Here is a 7,500-nt window from a genome sequence, read left to right as displayed (position 1 = left end):
GTCACGCCCCCAATCCTGAATAGGATTGTTGGGACGGCCATGGTTCGAGGAAACGTACAAGCCGGTCTTGAGACATCAAGGCAAGCGTTCCATGGTCGAGAAAGAAGGAAGGATATAGGAAACTTAGACTAACCTTATACGAGCTAGGTGTTAGCTAGGACGAGTAAGACGGTTAGTTAGGACAAAGTGGACGAGTAGCTTGGCCAGCTCAAGGAAGCTAGGAGCAGTTTACTCCAGCTCAGTCCCTACTAAGTCAGCTCCACTAGCTGGACAACTAGCTCACTCAGCTGAGGCAGTGAGTGTCAGCTCATCTCAGCTAGACGGACTGTCCGGGCTTTAGGCCGATGGTCCGGGTCTGGGTCAGTGGCGGGCTGGGAGGTCCGGCCATGAGGCCATGGGCTTGTTGGGTCCTTGGTCAGGGTGTGGGCTGTGCCCAGAAGGCCTAGGGCGTGGGTTGGGCTTGTGACCGACCCCAAACCCAATCAGAAAGGGCGAAGGGATGCAAGTGGCCGAAAGGGGACAACCCTGGCCGATGGTGCCGTTCGCTAGCACGTCGTGCCTGTTCGTGGGGCAAGACTTACCCCCTCGTTCTCTATAAATATGGGGGCTCTCTGGTCGATTTCATTATCCAAATCCAGAGTAAAATACTCAGAGAAAACGTAGAGAGAAAGACCAGCGAAAGCGGAGTTCCGGCCAAGAGAAAGGCCGATGTGGTGGGTTGTGTTTCGGCGACTCTGGCGTTGAGCACAAACCCGGTCAAGAATGGGAGATCAAGACAAGGAGCGGCATGGAGAACCCAGGGGCAAAAAACCCAAAAAGCAAAGGGCGAAAGGGGGCAACCAAAAAGCAATCAAAAATGCAAACAATTCAAATCCAAAAAAAACTGTTCCTGGGGCAAAGACTTTCCTCAAAGTCAAAACTGTTCCAAAAACTCTCAAACAAAATCAAAAAAATTTCAAATTCTCAAACAATAAAACCAAACAAAAAAAAAAAGAGAAAAAAAGAAAGAGAAAACCCGGCCAAAGAGAAAAAGAATTGTTGGAAAGACAAGAAAAATCTGAGAAAGTGACCGTTGAGAAGTTGCACCCTCAGAATGGAGAACCCCAAGGAGAAGAGGAGAAAGAACCCCGTGGTTCACAAGGTATGTGATGGGCCGTGGCTCCATCAGACCGAACGGACGGTCCATGCGACCGCACGGCGGCTCTGGTCGGTTCCTAAGTCCCATCCGGCTCTCCTGATCTATTTCAATTCGCTTCTCTTCTCTTCTCTCTGGTTAAACACGAAGGGTTGTGTTGGTTGAGTCCAAGGGACACGTCCCTAGGCTTTGGCCGTACATAACTAGACCGCTAACCTTGACACGGGTCGGTTAGACGGATGATCCGATCGCACCAAGACTGGGCGGTTAGGACGAACGGTTGGGAATGACCCAAAGGGCACGAGTTGTCAAGAGTCATGAGTGTTCAAAGGTTGCGAGTTGCCAAAGGGTGTCAGGGACCAAAAGGTACGAGTTACCAAAGGTTGCGAACATCAAAAGGTACGAGGACCAAGAGGCACGATTGGCCAAAGGGTGCATGTTCCAAACGGTGTCTTTCGGGACAAGTTAGGACCGATCCTTATGGATCAGCCTATGGCTTGTCTAGTGAATACAAGGTCACGGTTTGTCTAAGCCAAGGTAGAGTCGCAAGGTCTGACCGGTTGCTAAGCCTTCCGGATTAGGCTTGAGGCTTACTCGGCCGATTGGATCCAGGCCTAAGGCCGGATCAGGTAAGGGAGTCCGTTGGGCCATTGAGCCGGACTCCATTGACCGGTCGCACCTAGATTCTATCCGGATAGACGGATTGGTCTTTGGGAACGATCCGGATCTGTTCGTGTGTTCTGTTATCTATTCTGGACTATCTATCTGATTCTAAGTCAAGGGGTGGTTGGTTGTATGACTTAGGATACGGTAGGTAGGTCCATACGTTTTTGTGATTATGTTGACTGAGGTTTATCTAAGTTCTAGGAACCAAGCCAAGCATGGTAGAATCAATCCGTTCTATTCTCGGTTATGATTAATGCTTATCTGGTTGTGGTTTCAGGAACTAAGGATGGTTCTGGTCAAGCCAAGGAGCCGTGAAGGCTCGGTCAGTGAGAGGCTGTGTAACGTGTGGTTAGATGATACTAGGGATGAACTAGTGATTGTCTACGAGACTGTTAAGAAGTTGTGTATTGAATCTCATGTTTCTAAGTAATACAAAGTTTATACATTGTTATTCCGCTGTGCAAATCTGTTCCTTTGTTTATGAACCTCATATTCGAATATGACTTAGTAACTAATAGACATCAAAATGGATCAAACGAGCAAAGAAATTAATAAGTAAGCCTGCGGACTCCATCAGGTCGAGAGGCCAGGGTTCGGGTCTTACAAGTTGGTATCAGAGCATGCTTGATTCTAGGATAGTTGGGTTAGGCAGTCCACACACACACGCAGCCAGCTGATTAGGTCTCACGGTGAGGTTTGATTGCTTAGTCTAGGGATTGTTTTGTTTTGTTTATGTTAGTGTGTTCGTATTAACATTGTCTAAATCCTTAGGCTGGAAAAAGCAGATCGGGAAAGTCCCGAAAGAGTAAGAAAACAGCCGGTCAGTCTAGTCAAGCGGCCATGGACGGGACCAATCTATCCGGATTGCAAACCGATCCGGCCGCAGCTGACACTAGAGACGTGTTGCCAACTGATCAGGCTAATCTTACGGGGACGCAACAGGATGGTCAGGAACATCGGGAGAGTGACGAGGAAGTGGAATCCTCGAACGCTAACCGCGATGGTGACCAGCATGAGAGAATGGCCGATGGAATGGCTAATGTGCCCACAACACTGTCCAAAGAGGACTTGTTAGAGGCCATGAAGGTAATGGGGACTCAGGTTGCGGCCATGGCGCAACTGTTCACGCCACTAGTGAACTCCTCGGTTGGTCAGGCTACGCCTGTGGCTACGACCACCCCAAACACCAATGGTCCAGTTGTGGAAACGGTCGAGGTGATCGAGATCGATCCACCGGAAAAGTCTGGAAAGAAGGTGGACTATCTGAGTCTGCTTCAACATTTATCCCGGTTGGGTACGAAGCATTTCTCCGGTAGCACCGACCCTATTGTGGCAGACGAGTGGAGGAGTAGGTTGGTCCGAAACTTTCAATCAACTCGCTGTCCAGTGGATTACAGACGCGACATTGCGGTTCACTTCCTGGAAGGGGACGCGCATAACTGGTGGCTTGCGGTGGACAAGCGCACCAATGGGAGTCTGGAAAGTTTTGCGGATTTTGAAGTTGAATTCAACCGCAAATACTTCCCTGCTGAGGCTTGGGATCGTCTGGAAGCTCAGTTTCTAGATTTGGCCCAAGGCCGCAGGACCGTACGGGAGTACGAAGAAGAATTCAACCGGCTCAGACGGTTTGTTGGAAGAGAGCTGGAGGACGAGGCAGTCCAGGTCCGTAGGTTCACCCGAGGCCTAAAGCCCGAACTGAAGACCCATTGCTCGATCCGCACTTTCAACACCGTCGGGGAACTGGTGGAACGGGTGGCTTTGCTAGAGTCTAACTTGGCTGAAGAAGCTAAGCTTAAGGCTAAGTCACAGTCTGGCCCGTCGGGCAAAACAAATGATAAAAAGAGGAAGTGGGACCAGGTGGACGGAGGTAAGACCTCTGGTGGCCGACCTACATGTCCCAAGTGTGGAAAGAATCATCCCGGTGAGTGCTGGAAGGCCATGGGGGCTTGTGTGCGATGTGGCAGCATGGATCACACGATCCAAAACTGCACTCGACCAAACCAATTCTCAGACCAGTCCAGTGGCAGCGGCTCCGTGACTTGCTTCCTATGTGGCAAGAGGGGACACTACAAGTCAGATTGTCCTAAGCTACAAGGAGGACAAGGGAAGGGCCGTGGAGACACAGGCAAGTCGACCCAGAGTAGGCCGACCACAACACCAGGGTGTATGAGCTATCCCGGGACGACGGCGCTTCTGGATCGTTTGATTCGATCTCTGGTAATTCCTAATTTTTCTTTTACATTCAAGTAGAAATGCTTGGTATGGAACCTAGAATGTCTAGGGGATTCTGATGAGGTCTCTATTAGGAACCCTCATGATTGGTGGTGTGGAAACCCACGTACTTTTCGACACAGGGGCTACACATAGTTTTGTGAGTCCGGGACTGGTCGGAAAGGGTCTGTTCTGTCTGGACGCTGGAGATAATTTTGGGATAGTGAGGGCGGCCGGAGGGCAAGCCATGAACTCGCTAGGTCTCATGTCAAATATCCCAGTGTCAATACAGGGAAAGGTATTCCCTGTGGATTTAGTCTGTGTCCACCTAAAGAATCACGAAGTGATCCTAGGTATGGACTGGTTGGGAAAGTATCGGGCCACTCTCGATTGCCATAAAGGTCGTGTGCAATTGGAGACTGGGCTTCGACCGATCAGTACCAATGTCTGTGTCCGGCTCAAGAGAAAGTAGTGGTTTCAGCAGTTCGAGCGATTCGGATGTTGGAACAGGGTTGTCAGTCCTTTTTGGCTACAATTACAACTACAGAGCCGGGCAGTTCTGTCTGTCTGAAAGACCTTGCAGAGGATTCGTTGGTGTCGAAATTCCGAGATGTGTTCCAGGTACCTCAGGGTGTCCCCCTGATAGGTCGGATCCATTTATGATTGAACTAGAGCCAGGGACAGCTCCGCTGTCCAAGAGTCCGTACCGGATGGCTCCGGCCGAGATGGCCGAGCTAAAGAAGCAATTGGAAGAATTGCTTGACAAGGGGTTCATACGGCCAAGTAGCTCCCTTGGGGGTGCACCAGTCCTCTTCGTGAGAAAGAAGGATGGTAGCATGCGTCTGTGCATCGACTATCGAGGGTTGAACAGGGTCACTGTGAAGAACAAGTACCCGTTGCCCAGGATAGACGAACTGTTGGATCAACTCAAAGGAGCCAAGTGGTTTTCCAAGATTGATTTGGCTTCAGGGTATCATCAGATCCCTATAGAGCCAAATGATATTAGGAAGACGGCATTTAGGACCAGGTACGGTCATTACGAGTTCGTAGTGATGCCGTTCGGTCTGACCAATGCACCTGCCGCTTTCATGAAAATGATGAACAGCGTGTTCCGAGATTTCTTGGATGAATTCGTGATCATCTTCATTGATGATATCCTAATTTATTCCAAGGATGAGGAATCTCATAAGAAACACTTGAGAGCCGTGCTGGAACGATTACGAGAACATAAACTCTATGCTAAACTCAGTAAATGTAGCTTTTGGCAGAAGAGTATTGGGTTCCTCGGCCATATTGTTTCCGATCAGGGCATCTCGGTGGATCCAGAGAAGATCAGGGCAATCAAGGATTGGCCCCGACCACGCAGTGCTACGGAAGTCAGAAGCTTCTTAGGGCTGGCAGGTTACTATAGGAAGTTTGTGAAAGGATTCGCAAGCTTGGCTCAGCCTATGACGCGGTTGACTGGGAAGGACGTTAAGTTCACATGGGCTGAAGAGTGTGAGGAATGTTTCTCCGCACTTAAGAACATGCTGACTAGCGCACCCGTCCTAGTACTTCCGGAGGCCGACCAACCATATGTGGTCTATACGGACGCGTCCATCACTGGACTAGGTTGCGTATTGACCCAGCATGGGAAAGTCATTGCTATGCGTCCAGGCAATTGAGGAAACATGAGGGAAACTACCCCACCCATGATCTCGAAATGGCTGCGGTAGTATTCGCCTTAAAGATTTGGCGATCATACTTGTATGGCGCCAAAGTTCAGATACTTACGGACCATAAGAGTCTTAAGTATATATTCACCCAGCCTGAGTTAAACTTAAGGCAGAGGAGGTGGATGGAATTCGTAGCTGACTACGATTTGGACATCACCTACTATCCGGGAAAGGCTAATCTGGTAGCAGACGCTTTGAGCCGGAAGAGGGCTGATGTATCGGCCGAACGGGAGGCGGACGACCTGGACGGTATGGTCCGTGCTCTGCGGCTGAATGTGCTGACTACGACAACCGAAGCTTTGGGGTTGGAGGCGGTTAACCAAGCCGACCTGCTTACTCGAATCCGGTTAGCTCAAGGTCAGGACGAGAACCTGAATAAGGTTGCTCAGAATGATAGGACGGAGTACCAGATCGCAAGGATGGTTACCATCCTAGTAAACGGTCGGATCAGCGTTCCTAATGATAGGAGTCTAAAGGAAGAGATTATGAGGGAAGCTCATAAGTCCAGATTCTCGGTTCATCCTGGGCGACCAAGATGTACCAGAACCTTAAGAAATTCTATCATTGGATCCGTATGAAGGCAGATGTAGCGGAATGGGTGGCCAAGTGTTCCACTTGCCAACTCATCAAAGCAGAACATCAGGTGCCTAGTGGGTTATTACAAAGCTTGCCTATTCCGGAATGGAAATGGGATCACATCACAATGGACTTTGTGACCGGGTTCCCTACCACGAGGAATAAGAAGGATGCGGTTTGGGTTGTGGTTGATCGCCTAACCAAATCAGCACACTTCCTGGCCATCAAGAAGTCGGATGGGGTAGATCAGATTGTACGTAAGTATATTGATGAGATCGTCCGTCTACATGGTGTGCCGGCAAGCATAGTCTCGGATAGGGATTCAAGGTTCACATCTTACTTCTGGAAGGCTTTCCAAAAGGCCTTAGGAACGAGGGTGAACATGAGTACAGCCTATCACCCACAGACGGATGGACAGTCTGAACGTACGATTCAGACATTGGAAGATATGTTGCGAGCATGTGTTCTCGACTGGGGTGATTCCTGGGAGAAACATCTACCTCTGGTAGAATTTGCTTACAACAATAGTTTCCATAGTAGTATTGGCATGTCGCATACGAAGCTCTGTATGGGCGTCCATGCAGGACACCCTATGCTGGACCCAAGTTGGGGAACGCAGCATGATTGGTCCGGAGATTGTCGAAGAGACAACCGAAAAGATCAAGTTCTTGAGGGACAAGATGAGACAGGCACAAGAAGCCAAAAGAACTATGCAGATCGAAGAAGGAAAGATCTCGAGTTTCAAGTAGGTGATTGGTGTATCTCAAAATGATTACCTTCAAAGGACGAGTCCGAATTTCCGGAGACGGAAGGAAGTTAGACCCGAGATACTTGGGGCCGTTCAAGGTTATTGAAAGAGTTGGGATGGTGGCCTACAAGTTGGACTTGCCGGCCAAGATGGACGCATTTCATAATGTGTTCCACGTCTCCCAACTTCGGAAATGTTTGACGGACCAGGACATCGCTCTTCCTGCCATTCCAGACGATCTTGGTCAGAACTTAACCTTGGAAACGAGGCCAGTTCGAATCATAGATAGGATGGAAAAAGCAACAAGGAAGAAGACGGTCCAGATGGTCAAGGTCGTCTGGGACTGTAATGGTCAGGATATAATCACTTGGGAGACCGAAGCTAGAATGAAAGCAGAGTACCCAGAGTGGTTGGACCAGTTTGTTTCCGAGGAAGCATTCGATTCGGAT

This window comes from Brassica napus, unplaced genomic scaffold (genome assembly GCF_020379485.1).
Source record: "Brassica napus cultivar Da-Ae unplaced genomic scaffold, Da-Ae ScsIHWf_782;HRSCAF=1125, whole genome shotgun sequence".
Classification (NCBI taxonomy): domain Eukaryota; kingdom Viridiplantae; phylum Streptophyta; class Magnoliopsida; order Brassicales; family Brassicaceae; genus Brassica; species Brassica napus.
The sequence above is the reverse complement of the archived record's forward strand: the minus strand, read 5'-3'. Positions refer to the sequence as shown.